We start from the raw sequence: 21,561 nt of genomic DNA, 5'->3' as shown, positions 1-21,561 counted from the left end.
TTTTTTCATAGAATTAGAAAAAATATTCTAAAATTTATACAAAACAAAAAGAGCCCAAATAGCCATAGTAATCCTAAGTGAGAAGGACAAAGCTGGAGCCATCACATTGCCTAACTTCAAACTATACTATGAGACAGTAATAACCAAAACAGCATGGCACTTTTACAAAAACAGACACATAGGCAAATAAAACAGAGTAGAGAACCCAGCAGTAAAGCCACACATATACAATCAGTTGATCTTCTATAAGGTTTAGAAAAACAAAGCAATGAAAAAATGTATTCAATAAATTGTGTTGGGATAACTGTCTAACTATACGCAGAAAAATGAAACTGGACCTTCATGTCACCATATATAAAAATCGACTCAATATGCATTAAATATTTAAATGTAGGACCTCATCCTATAAAAATAAACCTAGGAGATACCATTCTTGACATTGGCCCTGGCAAATAATTTATGGCTAAGTAATCGAAAGCAATTGCAAGAAAACAAAAATTGATAAGTGGGACCTACTTAAAGAGCTTTTTCACAGCAAAAGAAACTAGTAAGAAAGTAAACAGATATCACACAGAATAGGAGAAAATATTCACAAACTATGCATTTGACAAAAGCCTCATATCCAGAATCCAGAAGGAATTTAAAGAAATCAACAAGTAAAAAACAAATAACCCTGTTCAAAAGTGGGCAAAGGACATGAACAGACACTTCTCAAAAGAAGTCATGCATGTAGCCAACCAACATATTGAAAAGGCCTATCATCATTAGTCATCAGAGAAATGCAAATCAAAACCACAAAGGGATAACATCTCAAACTAGTCAGAATGGATAGTATTAGAAAGTCCAAAAATAACAGTGCTGGTGAGGTTGCAGAGAAAAAGGAACACTTTTACACTATTGGATGGAGTGTAAATTCGTTCAACCATTGTGGACAACAGTGTGGTAATTTCTCAAAGATCTAAAAACATAACCATCATTTGACCCAGCAATCCCATTACCAGGTATATACCCAAAGGAATATGAATTGTTCTATCTTAAAGACACATTAATGCTTGTGTTCGCTGACCCACTATTCACAATAGCAAAGACATGAAACCAACCTAAATACCCAACAGTATTTGACTGGATAAAGTAAATGTACTACATATACAACATGGAATACTATACAGCCAAATAAAAAAAAATCATGGCCTTTGCATCAACATAGATGCAGCTGGAAGCTGTTATCCTAGCAAACTAATGCAGAAATAGAAAAACAAATATGACATGTTCTCACAAGTGGGAACTAAACATTGAGTACACTTGTATATAAAGAGGGGAAAAATAGATACTGGAAACTATTAGAAAGAAGAGACAAAGATGGGAACAAGGGCTGAAAAACTACCTATTAGGTACTATGCTCCTGCCTGAGTGATGAGTTCAGTCGTACCCTAAACCTAATCACCATGCAATATACCTTTGTAACAAACCTGCACGTGCCTCTTGATTCTGAATGAAAATTAAAAAAGAAAACAAAAGATATTGATGAGAAAACATTATTTAACATGGATATATTAATAAAGAAATACAGGCTCAATTGTGATAATTAATAAGTTGATAATCAGAACTGTAAAGCAACACTCTACCAAATTTTTTTAAAAAATAAATTTGACCAGCAGCAAAGTAGAAACAGAAAAAGTAACTAAAGGCCGGGCACAGTGGCTCATGCCTGTAATCCCTACACTTTGGGAGGTCGAGGCAGGCAGATCACCTTAGGTCAGGAGTTCAAGAGCAGCCTGGCCACATGGTGAAATTCTGTCTCTAATAAAAATACAAAAATTAGCCAGCTTGGTGGTGCACTCCTGTAATACAAGCTACTCTGGAGGCTGAGGCAGGAGAATCACTTGAACTTAGGAGGAGAGGTATCAAAGATGTAATACTAAGACATGATTGTAAACAAAACTGTAAAATAAACAACAAAGAAGTAAGCTACAAGAGGATATAAGAATGTCTTAATTTTACATCAATGACATAAATACTTGATTTTATTCACTTGTTTTTCTGCTTTTCTTTAAAACAATTTTCTTTTGGTACAGACAGGGTCTCCTTATGTTGACCAGGGTGATCTCGAACTGCTGGCCTCAAGTTATCCTGTTGCCTTTGCCTGTGAAAACTTTGGGATTAAAGGGATTATCCACCATGCCTAGTCTAAAATATTTAATTTTAAAACAAAACCAGCAGTACATTACTGACAAAAAAAGGTAAAGGAAATCTGAAAATAAAGAAGATGACAGATATTAAATATGTGGCAGAAAATATAAGCAAAATTAAAGTAGGACTGCCTATATTTACAATAGATAAGATAACACTGAGGACCAAATAAATTAAATGACAAAGATAATTCTCCAAAGAGAAATCATTAATATATATCTTTTGGGGCACAAAATATCAAGAGACCAAACACATACGGAATAAGCTAGTATTAGTGCAAGAATACTTTGATTAAAGCACACTCACGTATTGATGAAAATACAAGAGGTGGCTGAGTGTGGTGGCCCATGCCTGTGATCCCAGCACTTCGGGAGGCCAAGGCCAGACACTTGTCTGAGGTCAGGAGTTCAAAACTAACCTGACCAACATTGTGAAACCCGGTCTCTACTAAAAAATGCAAAATTGAGCCAGTTGTAATGGTGCATGACAGTAGTCCCAGCTACTCAGGAGGGTGAGGTGGGAGAATCGCTTGAACCCAGGATGTAGAGGATGCAGTGAGCCGTGATTTTGTGACTGCACTCAACTGAGACCAAGTTTCAGGAAACAAACAAGCAAACAACAAAACAAAACAAAAACAGAAAATACAAAAGGTAATATAGCAGACCAGTTCTTCCTGACAAGCACACAGACAGGCCTCCAAGGCACACCAGTTATACAGGTAAACTCCCACAGCATTCACCTTAACATTAGGTTAATCATTAAACCTAGGAAAATTGATGCCCAGACACCAAAGCCACAAATGAAACATATGTTCATTAAGAGCCTTGCCCAGGCTTCTCCTGAAACCTGGAGCAAGTCAAGATAATAAAGATAGCCTTACATTCTGTGTACCAAGACATATCTTAGGTCGAATAACTTTATTGGGGTTCTGAAGTAATTCTCCAGACCCATGTCTTAGGTAAGACAAGATAGAAGTAATCACCTTGGTACCAGGGCCCTCATAGATTAAGTAGATTTAGGGAACATTTGTAGCCTCTGATCTTTTAGTTAGGACAAAAATTAATCACTTATAGAAATAGGCACGTGTTTTAATGCATGCAGGCATCTGGTTTAAATATATATCAGCACTGGAAACAATTTAGAATCCTAAGTATGTCTGGTGAATTATCTCTGGCCTTCTCCTTGTACTCAGTTACAAAATAAACTTTCTTTTTCTTTTTTTTTTGTTTGTCTGAATCTCATTATTGGACCACAAGAGCATGCAGCCAGATCTGGTTCAGTCTGGGAACAGTAGGAATGTAAGAAAGACTATTATATAAAAGCCCAGAGAAAATAGATGATTTTTTAAAGAAACTTCCAGAAACTACCAAAATTGATTTAGAAAACAATAGAACATTTGTCTAAAGACCAATAACCAGAAATATGTTTTAATAGTCTATTGAATATTTTGAAGATACACCATAGAAAAATCACCATGCCCATATTTTTTAGAATTAAAGTATAGCCATAATTAAGAAAAATGACAATTCATGTCATTTAAATATTCCATGTTGTATTGCATGGATGTTTGTCTTCCAAACTTTGCGTTTACATTTTATCCCCAATGTTGGAGATGGGGCCTCATGGGAGGTGTTTGCATCATGGAAAGGAAACCCTCATTAACAGATTAATCACCTCCCTGTGGTAGTGAGTGAGTGACTTCTCACTCTTTTTTTTTTTTTTCAGACAGAGTCTTACTTTGTCACCCACCTTGGAGTGTAGTGGCATGATCTCAGGTCACCGCAGGCTTGACCTCCCAGGTTTAAGCAATCCTACTGCCTCAGGTCCCCAAGTAGCTGGGACTACAGGTATGTGCCACCATGCCTAGCTAATTCTTCGGTATTTTGGTACAGATGGGGTTTCTTCATATTGCCTAGGCTGGTCTCAAACTCCTGAGCTCAAAAACTCTGCGAGCCTTGGTCTCCCAAAGTGGTAGTATTAGGATTACAGGCATGAGCTACTGCACTTGGCTTACTTCTTACTCTTTTAGTTCCTGAGAGAGCTCATTGTTAAACAGAGCCTGACACCTCTCATCTCTCTTGCATCTTCTCCTGCCATGTGATCTCTGCACAGTGAGCTCTCTTTTGTCTTCTGCCCCAAGTGGAAGCGGCTAGAGGCCCTCACCAGATGCCCAATCCTTCACTTTTCCAGACATCAGCATTGCAAGCCAAATAAACCATTTTTTGTTATGTTATCCAGTTTCAGGTATTCCTTTACAGCAATACAAAATGGACAAAGATACATGCCAGAAAAAAGATTTGTTAAGTGTAATAGACAATATTAAAGCAAATATTAGTCAAGAACAGTTCATATTTAATTTTGATGCAAATATTCTAAACAAAATGCTGATAAATCCAATCCATTATAGTCTATTAAGAGAGTAATTTAGTAACCAGAATATAGGCTGCAGAAAGGTAGAATGTTTTGTTCACAGTATGTGCTCCAAACACTTAAAAAAGTCCACACTAGGTATTCACCAAATATCTGCAGAATGAATGACATATTTTTTTTTTTTCTAAAAACGAAAGTTTGAGTTAGACACTTGAGAGGCCCAGATATTGGAATTACATGACACAGACTTTAACAGAACTGTTGATTAAAATGATGAAGATAAAGAGATGGCAAAATGAAAAATTGCAAAAGAAAACTGAAAACTATAAGAAAGACCGAAGACAAGTGAGAAACATTAAGAGCAGTCAGAGGTAAATGACACATTACCTTCAAAAGCAAAAATGCATCCTAAAAATGAAACCCCCTCAAAATATACATACTTTTCAAATACACACAGATCATTTTTACCAAAATTGACTACAGTATGGGCCACAAAGATTTCAATAAATTTCAAAGGTTTGAATTCTTATAAAATGCATTCTTTTTGCACAGTGGAATTAAGATAGCAATCAGAAACAAAAAATAGTTTAACTAGAAAAATACCTCAATGTGTAGAAATTAAGAGATACATTTCTAAGTGGAAGTTGGAGACTATTTTTAAATAAATTGTCAAAAATACAACATATCAAAACTTGTGAGATACGGCTAAATTCATGCTTAGAAAGAAATGAACCCTTAACAGCATATATTAGATAAGGACTGTGAAAGAAAGGAAAACAATACTAAGTAAGTATCTTCTTTTGTAGAATAAAAGAGCAAATAACACCCAGAGTTAGTACATGAAAGGACATATTACAACCATGACATCAATGAATTAACATTTTTATAAAAACGTTGTAACTGAGTGAGTTAGAGAGAAAACGCCACACTTTGAAACAAATTCAGGAGTCCTTTGTTAGCCGGTGACCGAGAGATGGCTAACACATGAAATTCTCTCAGCGCTGAAGAAAGGGCTAGATTTTCTTTTATACTTTGGTTTAGAGAGGGGAAAGGGATTCTAGCTGTAGCACTCTTACAGAAGTAAAACAGACAAAAAAGTTAAAAATTAAAAGTTAACAGTTAAAAAATTACAGGAAAATAAAGGGTTCCAGGTGCAGGGGCTTTAAATTCATCACAAGGTGACAGGTATTGGGGCTCTGGGTGTTATCTGCCAGACACAAACACGGGCTTTATGGTACTATCTCCTGAGTGAATTCCTGGGAACTGTGGACATTGCCTACTACAGTACCTTATCAGTTAATTGCACTCTTTGATATGTTGAGAGTCAACTTGCAGAAGTTAAGTCCTTGAGGAAGGGGGTGGGTAAGGAGCCTTTGATGCCTTGTAAATGAAGGAGCCAAATGGAGTCCCTCCAGTTTTCTCAGCTAAGGGAGAGTCTATTCATATTAAAACAAGGTTGGGTATTACATTCCCCACTTGTGTTTTTGGGGAATCAAATCATTGATTCCTCAGTTATAACAAGGGGGTCATATTGGGTTTTAAGATACATAAGTTTGACAGAAGCTATGCGTTGCTTTACAAAGTTAAGAAACCAGTTGAATATACACTGCCCAAAGATTAAGCCTAACAGCAGGAGGAAAAGGTGTCCAGCTAACCCAGTGACTAGAGTGGTTAGCCATGGATTCCAGTTAAACATGCTTTGATACCAGGAGACATTATTTTCTCATTCTTGTTGGCATCTACCTAGATTTTCTGGAACCTTTTGGAGAGTATCCTTTATGACCCCAGATTGATTGGCATAGAAGCAACAACTTTCTCCTAGAGCTGTGCATAAACCTCCTTGGGAGAGGAATAGCAGATCTAAGCCCTTGGTGGTTTGAAGAACTACTTCAGTCAGACTCTACCTGGGTATGCGGTATATCTATGGCTGACTGGAGGTTGCTTAAATCAGCACCTACCTGTTGAGACAGGGACATTAGTCCAGTTTCTCCCTGAACCAGGGCAGCTGTGCGGATGGCTGCTGATCCGGCTATGCTAAGGTCAGCCAGGAGGGGTACTAGGAGTGGGGTGGCTCGGTGAAACCTGGGATGCAATTCAGGGGGAGCAATGAGAAGTTGTCCTTCTGGCCCACTGTACATGTATACCTGGGGAAGCACATGAACTAACACGCACAAGAGAGGTCCTGGTTCAGTCCCACTGATGCAGTGAGTGAGACCTGAAGTACAGGCTAAACAGATATTGTTAGGTGCCTGGTAGGAGACTGAGGTGCTTAAGGAAGTAAGCAGGGACTGATTATAAGTATCCTGAAAAGGAGAAGCAGATAAGTTATATCCAGTGCTAATTTGACAGGAAGCATTCCCAGACACGTCTCCTAGTGTGAGGGCATGGGGTCATGCATGACAAGAAAGAGGGCCACCTTTAAGCATTTCTTCTACTCCTAATCCCACATAATAAGGGGGTTTGAGGCCTTTAGGCATAGCCAACAATCTTGGACTAGTTTAGGCTGGGTGAGATTAAGGAGGTGATGTACCCCACCTAGAAAGGACATCAGGCTGGGTTGGAGGTGTTGTCATTGCAGCTGGGGTTTAGGAACCAGAAATGGTGGTGGAACAGTTAAATCGACCTTGTCTGGGTGTTTTTGGAACATAGGGTCGCCTAGATCAGTTAAAGGCCTAAATGGCTTAGGACGGCTCCATGAGACCAGAATTTTCTTCTGGATGGTGAACATAGTTCCAACATTAAATCCTGGGATATAAAGCCTTAATCCTCATGACATACCATAATACCATTGAGCTAAATTAGGGTTATGGATGGTTATAGTAAGAGGATTACAATTTTTTCAAGTACCCAGTCTAGGACAGGAAGCACGAGCTATGGAAAGAGTTGAAGATCGGGTTGATCCCCCAGAGTAAGTGGCTAAAGTTACACATGTCCAGTCAGGGCAGAAAAAAACTGGTAAGTATCTCGACAACTAGAGTCAGGGTGATGCAGGACAGAGGTAAAAGTCAACATTTTGAAGTCCCTTCTCTGCACCTTTGGAGCTCCCACATCCAGTCTTGCTCCTGGAGTGTCCAAATCCTGCAGCAAGGTTGACGTTCCCTGCTCCCATGACAGGCAGATTGCATTGTTCTTCATGGATACAGGCAGGTTCTGGGAACAAAACACATAAATCGACTGCAAAAGAGAGTTTCTTGGAGGTTCCTGCCTTCCAAGTAGTGTTTGCTGATACATGTCCTGTCATGAAAGAAGTGAGGAGAAAGGAATAGGAAGGCATGGAGGGCATAGCAGGTGGAAACAAACAAGAGAGGTAAATAAAAAGAATTAATCTAATGGCTTCACTCAACTTAGGCACAGTTTTAAGGGTCCTGGCCCATGCTTGCGGACCCATGTTTCCTGCTGGGCTTTGTTGGCCTTTTTGATGCAAGAGTGATTAATCCAAGCAGGAATGCCATCCACCTTCAGAGCTGTTGGCGTGGTGAGTGTGAGGTCCTTCCCAAGAAGGAATGAGTCCTTCTTTCTCAAACTTTTTAACAAACACCAGGTCACCTGGCTGGAATGAGTGGCAGGGCCCTGTCTGGTCAGGAATTGGATTGGGATGAGCTCCCCGGGCAAGTGGCTGGATGATATCTCTTACCTGTTGGAGAGACCATAGTTACTGTAATAAATTCGCTTGTGATATTTCTGCTAAATGGGTATCCCTTAGCTTAGGCAAGATAGGCAGAGCTCTCCCATACATGATTTCAAAAGGTGAAAACCCAGCCCAGTAAGGAGTGCATCTTACTCTAAGAAGGTCTAAAGGAAGGAGTCTTACCCAATTCTCACTGGTCTCTAAGATCAATTTTGCAAGAGTACTTTTTAGGTTGCATTTCATGAATTCCACCTGCCCAGAGCTCTGGGGTCGATAGGCACAATGGAACTTCCGTTGAATGTTTAATGCCTTACTGACTGATTGAGCTATGGATGAGGTGAAGGCCGGTCCATTATCAGACCCTATGGCAGCAGGCAGCCCATGTGGTGGGATGATTTCACTGAATAAAAACCTAACTACCATGATGGCAGTCTCGTTTTTGGTGGCAAATGCCTCCGTGCATCCAGAAAAACTGTCTACTAGTACCAGAAGGTATTTGTACCTAGCCTGGTGTGGTTTTATTTCTGTAAAGTCAATTTCTCACCTTTCTCCTGGCAAGTCTCCCCAGAGGCGGTTGCTTGAGCTAGGTTTAGGACCTTGCTTGGCGTTTACCTGAGCACAAGCCTTGCACTGGAGAGATGCTTGGTTCGCTAAGTTCTGAAGGTGGGGGATCTTGAAACAGCTTCTTAGGAGCTGGGCCAGTTTTACTCCTCCCAAATGGGTGGTAGAATGCAGGCAACCAATTAAAATTTCTCCAAGAGTTTGGGGTATGAAGATTCTTGAGTCAGGAAGAATCCACCAACCTTCCTGATTTTTACTGGCCTGGGGATCCGAAGCCAGTTTTACTTCCTCTGCTGAGTATATTGGATGATCTGGTAAGTTAGACTGTGGAAAAGACACTGCAGGCAGTAAGATTAGAGGTGCGACTGGAAGCCGCGCTGCCTCCTGAGCTGCAGAATCTGCCCTCTGATTACCACGGGCAATGGCCATGTCTTCCCTTTGATGTCCTTTGCAGTGAATTACAGCCACCTGCTGAGGAATCCCTGTGGCTTCAAGCAGGGTTAGAATTTCTTCTTTGTTTTTGATAGTCTTTCCTGCTGAGGTAAGTAGCCCATGCTCTTGATAGATGGCTCTGTGCACGTGCACAGTAGCAAAAGCATACCTACTGTCAGTGTAAATGTTAATATGTTTGTCCTTGCCCCATCGAAGAGCTTGTGTGAAGGCAACCAACTCAGCTCTCTGAGCTGAAGTGACCGCTGTTAGAGCTTGGGCCCACAGGATATCAGTCTCCATAGTGATGGCCACACCAGTCTTTTGAACTCCCTGCTCAAGGAAGCTGCTACCGTCTGTAAACATGGTGGCATCCACCTCCTTTAAAGGCACATCTTGGAGATCAGGTCAGCCAGTTTCTGTTGTCTCTAACAGTTCCTGGCAGTCATGGACAGGTGTGGTGAAGTCTGGATCTGGGAGTAAAGTTGCTGGATTTAAACACCTTGTGGGAGAGAAAGTTAAATGAGGCTGATCTAATAGTAAACTCTGATACTGTAAAATGCGAGTGTTTGACATCCATTTGCCAGAAGCACCTTGCAGCAAAGTCTCTATGGCATGAGGAGCTGTAAACTACTCTCCTATAAACCAGCCTTCCTTCCAGGGGAGCCCAGAGTGAGTCTGGCCCTCACCCAGTAGTGAAATAATCTCCCTGGAGCCTCCAAATGTTGTAGCTGAGCGAGTTAGAGAGAAAACACCACACTTTGAGACAAATTCAGGAGTCCTTTATTCACCAGTTTAGTTTAGAGAGACAGAGAGAAAGAGAGGGTGAGAGAGTGAGAGACTAGTCTTAATGGAGAGGCTGGCCTCATAGAAACCAAGACTATGTTCTCCAGTGTCCTGGAATATGGACAGAGTCAGAGAGAGACGCCCTCATCAGGGACAGTTCCTTCTCACCAAACCAGAACCAAAGGCACCTAACAGAAAACCAAGGCTCTGTTGTCCAGCATCCTGGAATGCAGGCAGTGTCAAAGAGAGAGATGCCCTTGTGAGGGCCGCTTCCCTCTCACCAAACCAAACTCAGATCTGACTTACCTTCCTGGGACCAGAAGCTGAGGACTCAGACGTTGACTTTTGTGGACACACACCGGTAGTCAATCCATTCTCCTCTGGAAGATGGTCGCCTGTGGGGACCTGGAACTTCTTCAGGTGGCACCTCCCTATCTAAGCCAGCCACCCATCCAGGGGAGCCCAGAGTGAGCCTGGCCCTCACCCAGTAGTGAAATGATCTCCCTGGGGCCTCCAAATGTTGTAACTGAGCGAGTTAGAGAGAAAATGCCATACTTTGAGACAAATTCAGGAGTCCTTTATTTGCCAGCGACAGAGAGATGGCTAAGGCACAAAATTCTCTCCGCCCTGAAGAAGGCGCTAGATTTTCTTTTATACTTTAGTTTAGAGAGGGGAGGGGGATTCTAGCTGTAGCAATCTCACAGAAGTAAAACCGACAAAAAAGTTAAAAAGACAAATGGTTACAGGAAAACAAACAGTTACAGGTGCAGGGGCTTTAAATTCATCACAAGGTGATAGGTGTGGGGGCTCTGGGTGTTATCTGCTAGACACAAATGCAGGGGCTTTATGGTGCTATCTCCTGAGTGAATCCTGGGAACTGCAGACATTGCTTTCTTCAGTACCTTATCAGTTACTTGCACTCTTTGATATGTTGAGAGTCAGCTTGCAGAAGTTAAGTCCTTGAGGAAGGGGGTGGGTAAGGAGCACTAGAAGTCTCGTAAAGGAAGAAGCCAAATGGAGTCCCTACACTGTTCTCAGCTAAGGGAGAGCCTATTCATATTAAAACAAGGTCGGGTATTACAACATATTGGAGATAGAAAAGACAAAGACAAATCTGTTCCTTGAAAAATATGGTAGACCTGACAATGCTCAGGCAAGTCTGATCAATATAGGGAAAGGAACAAAAGGCCCACTTATTGATATCAGACATGAAAAATAAACATTCATACAGGTCCTGCCATCAATGAAAATATAGTGAAGATAGTATTAACAACTATGCCAATAAGATCGAAAACTTAGAAGAAAAGGTCACATTCCTAGAAAAATACAACTTTCCAAGACTTAGTTTTAAAAACATACATCTAATGTCTCATATCTATTAATAAAACTGAAGCTATAATTTAAAGTCTTCCTCTGAAGAAAATTTCAAGCACAGATGACCTCATAAGTGAATAAGAAATATAACAAATATTAAACTCTCGGATTGAAAACTCTACATAAAAAACTTTAAAAATTGTAATGAAAAGCAAAAGAACATACAAACTCACGTTGTGAATTCATTATAATCTTGACAAGGAAACCTTACAAAGAAGAAGCTGAAAGGAAAATCAATTTTGGGACCCCACTCTCTTCTTCTAATAAGTAGTCTAGTGCTGGCCCATTTTGATAACTTGTTGCATGCATTTGGTTTTGTTGTTGCAAGAGCATTTCCAGGGCTGAAGTGGTTTGGTTAGTGATTGTCTATAGTACAGCCTATTCTCAAAATTATTCTATTTGCATATATATGGGAGTGCCATAACCCCATGAACCATTCTCAGCCCAAGTGGCAGGGCTGTAATATTCAATGATCCATTGCAGAAGCCACTCATCCTCTTGCCATCTTTGCCTTCCTCCTACCTTTAAGGACCCTTTTTCCCTGTTTAGGTTATCATATACAGGGATTCCAAGGGTGTTGCCCACCTGCATTGGAAGTAAGAAGAATCCAGTTTTAATTGTACCTAGGAAGCAAGTACCTTGCCAGTGATAAGGTAGCCAAGAGTAAGCCTGGGTTCCACATATCCAAAAGAATCCTTCAGGGCAATCTATTGTAGGCTGGTTTTCATAGGATTGTCCCATAGTGCACTTAGATGTGGGTATGTGGCTTAAGGGTTAGTGGTGTTTGTACAGTACCAGGCCTTTTCTGACAAGTCACAATTGAGGTAGCTTAAGTTAGAAGGAGACCACACTCTGTGGGGTAACCTTGGCCCCCAGTCTACTGTGGCGGCATTGACTGCTAGGGTTTGGTGACAGGGGCTTTCACCTATGGTGTGATGGGTTTCATCAGTCCACTTGTGGTATATGCACACCGTCCCTCTTACTGGGTTGATAAGTATCCAGGACTGTGGGCATTCCTGAGTAGTGAAAATGATGCTGGGGTTTTGGGATGCTGGTAAGAGGGAATGTCTATCCCATACCACGGCCACTGTTGATTCATACGAGATCCCCACATATCCAGCAATTGGACACATTCATGGTAAATGTGATGTGTTCTCCTAGATCTACAAACAGGTTTTTTCTGGGTTTAGGAAGGGATATGTCTGCTTGTAGTTTTGTATAAAGGGATGGAAATACCATGGGTGATTTGGGCACAGGGGGGTGGTAGTTGTTTGTTTTGGCTTTTGCTTTGGCTATAATCTGTTTTCTCTTTATGTCCTTTAGCACTTGAGTGTTTACTCTCCGTCATCCAATTTTGTGGAGAGAAAGCCACCTCTTACCTTTTGGACATATAGCCCCTTTATGACTGCTAGATACTCCTAGATTTTTTATTTTATAATAACTTTTCCATGAGTCAACACATTCCTCAATTAAGATTTCATAACAGAATTTTTCTATTTGAGTATGGTAAGTAAATGATTGTTGCATTTTTCCTCAATAGTGAAAAGACTGATAACACTCACGGCAACTCAGAGGAGCTGCTGTGGACCACAGGGCAGCTACTGACAATATTAGGATTGTGGTGAGGGATATTCTTGTACTAAGACTTTTGGTTGGAAGTGAGGTACAGCAAATGGTTGGGCAGATACAGGCCATTTCTGAAAGCAGGTGATTAGTCTTCCTTGTGTTTTGGTTCTAAGAAAAAAAAAATTTTGTTAATTTAAGCTTGGTAGGAGAAATTGGCCTAGATGACAACTCAGCTATTAATGTTTTGGAGGAAGAAGTAGCCTTGGGGTTGAGATTGACCCTGGTGTGATGGATCCAGTGGGGGAGTCCTTGGACTCTCACTGCATTGGGCATGCAGAGTATCACAGTGTAGGGGCCTGTCCACTTTGGTTGTAGCTTTTCATGAGGGTCGGGTTGGCAGATAAACATGTCTGTGCCTGTTATGTATAGAGGACAAAGAGATGACTATAGGGAGAGGCATGGCCTCATTTGCTGCTTCATGAATGAAAGATCATGTCTGGATTAAGACAGGGAGGTAATTACTGACTGGCTCAGAGTTTGGTAAGGGTGGAGGCCCTAAGACAAAAGTTTGGCCATACATGATTTCAAAGGGACTATAAATACAGGGTGCCTTTTGTGTTGCACGGAGTCTCATAAGGGTGAAAGGAAGATTTCCTGTCCATGATTGGAGGGTTTCTAGAGCCAGCTTGGTGAGTTTGGCTTTAAAGACAGAGTTGACTTTTTCAACATTACCTGAAGATTGAAGCCTGTAGGGTGTGTGGAGAACCCATTTTATTCCCAAGGATGTAGAGACGTCTTGGGTAATTTGGCTGCTAAAGGAGGGCCCGTTATTGGACTGGATGGATGTTGGGAATCCAAAATGGGTAATTATACACATGACGGGAATTTGTCTGACATTTGCACTTTCTGAAGTTGTTGTGAATGCTTCTACTCACCCACAGAAAGTACAGACAAAGATTAGAAGATAGCAGAGCCATTTATCGGGTGGCATGTGAATGAAGTCTACTTGCCAATCTTGCCTGTGTACATGGACCCAGGCTTTGTGGGTAGGAAAATGCAGCAGCTGGAGGGAACCCTGGGGTGATGCTGAGTGGCAGATAGAGCAGGACTGGGTAATTTCTTGAACATGGCTGGAAAGGTGAGAACAAATGAGAATATGGTGGAGAAGTTGCAAGAGAGGTTTGTAACCAACATGGAAAGAGTTGTGGAGGCTTTGGAGGATAGAGACTGTTTGAGAGTGAGGAAGAATGAAATGCCGTTTCTTGACATACCCATGGTCCTTGCTTTTGAAGGTTTTGGGCTTGGAAGTCCTTTTCTTCTGAGGAATAAAGAGGAGAGAATGAGGACAGGGACAGAAACTGGCCTTGCACAGGTTGTAGGGCTACTTATTTGGCTACCTTGTCTGCTAGAGCATTTCCGGCTGATATAGGATTGTCTGGAGTTTGGTGGCCCCTGCAATGAATGATGGCAACTTTCTGTGGGAGTCTGGCAGCTTGAAGGAGTTTGCTGATGAGAGAGCCATTTACGACAAGAGTGTTTTTTTTTTTTTTTTTTTTTTTTTTTGCAGTTAGGAAACCCTATTCTTTCCAGATGGATGAATGTGAGTGCACTATGTGGAATGCATAATGAGAATCTGAATATATGTTAATTCATTGGCTGGCTGCTAGAGTGAGGGGGATGAGTTCAGCTTTTTGGGATGTGGATGCTAGGGGGAGCAGATTGGCTTCAATAATGTGTGGAGTGACACTATATCATAGCCAGCATGTTGGCCTCCTTGATGTAGGAAGGAACTGCCATCTCAAAACCAAGTAAAGGAGGCATCTGGAGGGTGCTGGTTTGTCAGGTTTGGAAAAGGTATAAGAAAGGTTTGAACAGTGTCTACACAGAAGTGTGCAGGGTCTTGGGAGCTAGTAGCTTCAAGTAAGAGTGTGGCCAGGTTTAAATGGGAGCTGGTTAGCAGGGTGATTTGGGGAGTTTCTGTGAATAAAGCATACAGTTGGAGGAGCTGTGGGGCAGAGATGAGACTAAGTACACTGCAGTGAGCTTACATGTCTTTGATGTTATGGGTTGAATAAACTGTTAGGTTGGCATGAAGAGATAGTTTTAGGCTTTCAAGGGTGAGGACAGCAGCTGCCACCAATGCTTGGAATCAGGCAGGCCACCCTTGAACTGTGTTTTCAAGCTGTTTGGAGATGTAGATGATAACCTGGAGGGGAGGTCCCTTGGGCTGAGCTAGAACACCTAGTGTAACTTCACGCCATTCATCAATATATAGAGAGAAAGTTTGGGGTTTGGTGAGGTCTGGGAGAGTGAGGTTGGGGGCTGAGATGAGAGCCTTTTGGAGTAGATGGAAAGGTTGAGTAATAGGCTGTGCAGGGTTTAAAGGTTCATGGAGAGAGCCTTTAGCAGGTGGTATAATGGTTTGGCAATACAGCAAAGGAGGAAACACAGAGCCTAAAATATCCCACTAGTCTTAGAAAGAGAGAATTCCTTGCTTAGTTTGTGGAGGCAGGAGGGACTGGAGGAGGGAAATGTGGTCAATTGTGAGCCCTTGGGATTATGGGGTAGGAACTAGGCCTAGGTCGGTGACTGAGGGGGTGCATATTTTTGTTTTTTTTAGGGGAGACGTGGTACCCCTGCTCTGCCAGGAAGTTTAAAAGAGAGATAGTATGGGTGTTGCAGTCTTTTTGAGAAGGGCTACACAGGAGCAAATCATCAACATATTAAAGGAGAATGGACGGTTTTAGGGATGAGGTACAGAGGTCACGAGCAAGGGACTCTCCAAAAAGGTTAGGGCTGCTTCTAAAACCTTCAGTTAGTATGCACCAGGTGAGCTGATGTGAAAGGTGGGTGTCAGAGTCTTCTCGCATAAAGGCAAAGAGGTCTTGAGAATCAGGATGCAAAAGAATTGTGAAAAAAGCATCTTTAGGTCTAGGACAGAAATATGGGTGGTATTGGAGGGAATTGAGGAAATTAAAGTGTGTGGGTTAGGAACTACTGGACATACTGGGTGTACAGCTTGGTTAATGAGCCTGAGGTCCTGGACTAAGAAATAAGTTTCATCTGGCTTTTTAACAGGTAGAATTTGTGTGTTAAAAGGGGAGTTTGTTGGGCAGAGTAGGTGACTGGTGAGGAGGCGAGAAATGATAGGCTTTAGTCCTACAAGACCTGCTTGGGGGATTTGAAACTGCTTCTGTGATAGGAACTGGGTTGGGTTTTTAAGGATAATGCGGAAGGGGGTGTGGTGTTTTGACTGAGGGTGTGGAAGTATCCCAAACAGTGGAGTTAACTACAAATAGGGGATAAGGAAAGGTTGCATGTTTTAGGGTGGGAGGTTGGAGGAGTAGAAGAAAGCTAGAAGCACCAGAGGTGTCTAGGTGGATGTGTTAGGTACCATGGTCAACATGGAAGTGGAGAGTAGTGTGGAGTTTTGAAAGGGTGTCTCTGCCTGGGAGCTGAGTTGGGCATGACGGCGGGACTAAGAAAGAGTGAGTGAAGGAAACGATGTGAAGGGAGCAGAAGATGGAGGGGAGGCTCAGGGCTTGGAGACTTGTCCATCAATTCCCACAACAGAGACTTGGGAGGACTGGGTGCGTCCTGAAAAATTAGGTAAAACAGAGTAGGTTGCCGCGGTATGAATTTAAAAACCTACTGGCCTACCTGCAACCATCAGGATTATCCTTGGCTCGAATGAAGAGATGGTAGTTGCTGGGGCGTCTGTTCCAGGGCACCATCAGTCTTCAGCAGCAAGGCCAATGAGATCCGAGTAGGAGGTTTTGGCTGACATAGGAAGGGATGAGGGCAGTCCTTGCATAGGGCGTTCACCCTCTGACTTCCAGTGGGGTCCTCTGCAGAGGGGGCATGATCTGATGGGCTTACCTGGGTTTGGGTATTGTCGGGACCAGTGGCCTTCATTGCTGCAATTGAAACAGGCGCCAGATGGAGGTGGATTACTAGGAGGCTTCTGTATGGAGCTGTGACCCCATCGGCCTGCGGGGCCCATGATAGCAGAGGCAAGCATTTGAAATTCTCCCTGTTTTGGCCTTTTACATTCCTCATCACGATTGTTAAAGGCTAAATTAAGAAGGTCTCATTGTGGAGTTTGAGGGCCTTCGTCAAGCTTCTGAAGCTTGCATTGGACATCGGGGGTGGATTGGGAGATGAACCAAAGGTTTAAGGTAGTGGTTCCTTCTGGGCTGGCTGGGTCCAGTTGGTATATTTTCCCATGGCTTCAATTAAACAAGAGAGAAAAGGAGCTTGGTTTTCATCAGGATCTTGGGTGATTTCTGAAAGTTTTTCACAGTTTACCACTTTGTGGGCACCCGTTTTGAGTCCTGCAAGGAGATACACAATCATGTAGTCTTGATGGCAGTGTCCAGGGTCCCTGTCTCGATAATCCCAGTGGGGGTGCTTGTTGGGGACTGCCTCTGTGCCAGTAGGCTGGGTAGGAGCCTGGTGATAAATTGTATCAGCATGCAACTGAGCTAGGGTCCAGATACTGTCCCAGTCTGCTAGGGTGAGGGTGAAAGAGAGGATAATGTAGAGGTCATGCCAAGTTACTTCATAAGACTGGGTGAGGTACTGAAACTCTCTAATATAAGAGGTAGGGTCTTCTGGTCTTTTGTTAATTTGAGAGAGATCAGTGAGGGAGTAGGAAACATGAACGCTAACAATATCTTCAGTTCCTGCTGCTTCCTGAAGAGGGCACTCTAGCGCAGGCTTTGAAGTAAGGGTGGAGCATGGGCCAAAAATGGTGCCTGAGTAAGTATGGGTGGGAGAGAAGGAACAACCTGGAAATGGTTCCTGTTAAGGGTTTGAAGGGAAAAAGGGGGTTGAGTTAATAGGCAGTGGAGGATAGATGGGGGTGTAAAGTGGCAGGGTGGGATTATCGGCCTAAGGAAAGGGTGATGGGGGAGGAGGATGGGTACAGGCAGCGCTAGAATTGTGCTGAGGAGAGGATGGTGTAGGAAAAGAAGTGGGTACTTTTGGAGGCAGTGCTGGCTGGGAAGATGGTGACTGAGAAAGTGGTAGCTAAGAAGATGGTGGCTGGGAACATGGCAGCTGGGAAGACAAAGAGGAGGCTTGCGGGGGTTAAAGAAGACAGTTGAGAGGGAGAGGTAGGGGCTGGGAGGGGTGGACAGCAGTCTGCTGGATTGAACGAGGAAAAAGACGTAAGGTGGGAGGAGAAAGGGGACTAGGGTGGTGGGAATGGAGGAGGAGAATTTTAACAGGTGAGCAAGAATTGCAGAAGCCGGGTTGTGACCTGAGGGTGAAAAAGGCCTGGACATAAGGAATTTCTCCCCATTTTTCCAGTCGTCGGCAATAATTTCTTAAGTCAGTTAAAATTGTAATGTTGAATGTTCCATTTGCGGGCAGTTTGTACCCATTATTCAATTTGTACTGTGGCCAGATTGAATTAAAAAAAAAAAAAAAAGACAAGGAACTTAGGGTGGATATCTTGCCTGAGGCCTAAGGTTTGCAGGTTTTTATAAGGCAGCCTAGAGGGCTGTCCTTTGGAATGGAAGACTGGGGATTTCCCATGACAGAGGGTAGGCTTGGGAGAACAGGGAAAAGGAGATCATCCTGGACAGCCTGAGAGAGACGATAAAAGAAGTGATCATCACCGCTGCTTTTTTCATTCCCAGAATGGGATCAAATGGCTTAGAGGCATCCCCCTAAGACCAGATGATCAGCGAGTGCCTGGAACATGCCGAAGCCTTCTTGGACGAACGTTGGATTTTTGGACTGGTGAAATCAAGGGAGGCCATGCGGATTTTACTCTGTTAACCTGGGCTCCCAGGAAACATACCAGTAGGTGAGATCAGTGACCAATGTGCATGAACAGAGAGGTGACTGGAGGCTGAGGAGCTTCTTTTGTCTGGCTGCTGTGGCCTGCTTTCTGGGGTGGAAAGGTAGGTCTACAGGGGATACAGACTGGAGCCCCTCCTGGGTTTTGGCACCAGGTGCAAGGCTCTTGTATTTGTTCGAACCCCGAGAACGTGCCAACAAACAACGCAAGGCAGTGTGGAGCAACAGGCTGTTTTAATTAGCACCAGGGTGCAGATGGGCTGAGGCCTAAAATGGTGTCAGCCCCAAGAGAGGATGGGGAAGAGGTTTTATAGTCTCCTGTAAACAGGAAATGTCCTAGTCTGACATAACTGCTACATGGTACCCGGACAGCCTCTGTCTCTATCTCCAGGGGGTACGTGTCTTCTGGCAAGCTCTCTTCCTGCTTCTGCTATCTTGCAGACACACGCTGCTGGTGCAAGTGGCCTTGCACCTTAGGACTGAGCCTGAGGAGGGAGGAGTTATTCATGACCCCAAGCTTTCAGGCCCCAGGGAGAATCTTTCATTCCTATATATTTGGTTATAGAAAAAGGAAAAGGGACGACTTTCTCAATAACTACTTCAGGCTTGACATCGGGGGTGTCATGGGCACCTTGGAAAAAAGAAAAATTTAATTTTGGGAGTATTCTTGAGAGATGGGTTAGTATCCATCATGTCGTTGTAGCAGAAGCATCGTCTAGATTGTAAGGCTCTTGTAGCGGTTCAAACCCTGAGAGCATGCCAATAGACAACACAAGGCAGTGTGGAGAAACACGCTGTTTAATGAGTGCCTGGGTGTAGAAAGACTGCCTAAAATGGTGTCAGCCCAAAGTGATTATAGATCAGGGGTTTTATAGTCTTCTGTAAACAGGAAGTGTCCCAGTCTGACATAACTGCTACATGGTACCCAGACAGCCTCTCTCTCGATCCCCAGGGGGAACTTGTCTTCCAGCCAGCCCTGTTCCTGCTTCTGCTATCTTGCTGATGCACACTGCTGGTGCAAGTGGCCTTGCACCTTGGGACTGGGCCTGATGAGGGAGGAATTATTCATCCCCACAAGCTTTCAGGCCCCAGGGAGAATTTTTCAAAAATATAATTTAATTTGTCAATGAAATACTTATCAAAAAGGAAACTGAAATTTGTAAAATCAAAAAAAAAAGCCCTACATATTAATACATGGATTTGACAGCTAAAGTGGTCCTTAGAGAAAAATAGATATCCTTAAACACATACACTATAAAAGTTTTAAAATGAACTCATCTTCAGCAAGAAAAAGTTGGAAAACAACCACCAATGATAGTTGAAAGAAGGAACAAAACTAAAAATGTAAGTTAATGAAATTTCAACATACCAAAATCAATGAAACAAAAGTTGGTTCCTTGAAAGACTAATTGAATATGTATCTGTGATAAAATTATCTTTAAATAAACAAGGCAAAAATAAAAAAATTATTACAAATAAAAAGTGACAAAAGTGAGCATCTTAATAAGAGTATGGACAAGCTTAGGAAAAAAATATTGTCACAATTGTGTAGACCATTAAAAGAAACACTTCTTGAACAAATGGGCTTGTGTTGGAACACAAAGCTCAGTCATTGAGAAATAAGGAGGGCAGGGAGGCCCCGAGTGGTGATGTGGGAGCACCATTCCTGGAGTTGTGTGGAGCAAGCCCCCGCGCAGGCCCTGGTCCTGGTCTCGTCTCATTCCCTTTCACAGCAGCATGTGCCAGGGCGGCCATGCAGCCCGGAGTAAGACAACCCAGAAAGATTCAGTTCACCCATGCTGCTTGGGCCGAACCTTGATCCCAGGCTGCAGAGCATATTCAGAGTTGCCCTACATCCCTGCCATTCTCTGCCACCCTCCTGTTCACCCATGACCTGTCATCCCCAGAACTAGATAAAGACGGCTCCCCATCCCACTTCTGAAGCCCACTTTGGGAGTGTCTGCACTTCAAGGGAAGACAACAAGAATCACACCCACCAGGAAACAGCTCCAAAGTAGGCTTGAACGTTGCATGGGACAACAGCAGCCAGGAGCGGAGCCCAAAGGAGCTGCTGTGAGCACAGGGACCCTGGAGTACTGCCCAGCTGGGATCACAGACGCAACAGAGTTAATGCTGGGAACCTCCGGGACAGCACCAAAGCCCTCAGAAGCCATCCTTAAAGCTCAGGAGAGAGGCAGTAAGGACCCCAGCAGAGGAAGTCACCACCCCTATACCACCATTGGGTTCTGAGGGAATCAACTCCGTCTCAGAGAGAGGGAGTACCTTGGAATCAAGGTGGCAGTTTGAGAATTCATGGACACTGGATTTATTTATTATTATTTTTCTTTTTTTTTCTTTCCCTTTTTTTCCCCAAAGTCTCGCTCTGTCACCAGGCTGGAGTGCAGTGGTGGTCTCAGCTCACTGCAACCTCCGCCTTCCTGGTTCAAGCAATCCTCCTGCCTCAGGCTCCCGAGTAGCTGGGACTACAGGCACGCGACACCACACCCAGCTAATTTTTGTATTTTTAGTAGAGACAGGGCTTCACCATGTTGACCAGACTGGTTTTGATTTCCTGACCTCGTGATCCACCCACCTTGGCCTCCCATAGTGCTGGGATTACAGATGTGAGTCCCTGCACCCAGCCGAATTTCTTCCAGTATACATGTATATAGGTAAAATGAGAAGATGAGCGGACAAAGGATGAAAGCTTGGAATGGAACTACAGGACAAAGGTTGAGGAGGACTTCAAGAGCGAGCTGTCAGAAGTGGACAAAGGAGACTCCAGGAGAGAACAATCAGCAGGGTACTGTGGCAGTTAGTCAAAGAATGCAACTACAGTTCAGTCACAA

At 43.1% G+C, this 21,561-nt stretch overlaps 2 pseudogenes; both read right to left on the bottom strand.

The window, feature by feature from the left end:
• Positions 1-12,501: 12,501 nt before the first annotated feature.
• LOC109023581 (suppressyn-like) lies at positions 12,502-13,033 on the bottom strand (annotated as a pseudogene).
• A 3,546-nt stretch (positions 13,034-16,579) lies between these two features.
• Positions 16,580-20,886, bottom strand: LOC129527362 (transcription factor NF-E4-like; annotated as a pseudogene).
• Positions 20,887-21,561: the final 675 nt, after the last annotated feature.

Source organism: Gorilla gorilla, chromosome 18 (assembly GCF_029281585.2).
Source record: "Gorilla gorilla gorilla isolate KB3781 chromosome 18, NHGRI_mGorGor1-v2.1_pri, whole genome shotgun sequence".
NCBI classification, from domain to species: domain Eukaryota; kingdom Metazoa; phylum Chordata; class Mammalia; order Primates; family Hominidae; genus Gorilla; species Gorilla gorilla.
Note: the sequence above shows the minus strand (reverse complement) of the source record. Positions and strands in the feature narration are given on the sequence as shown.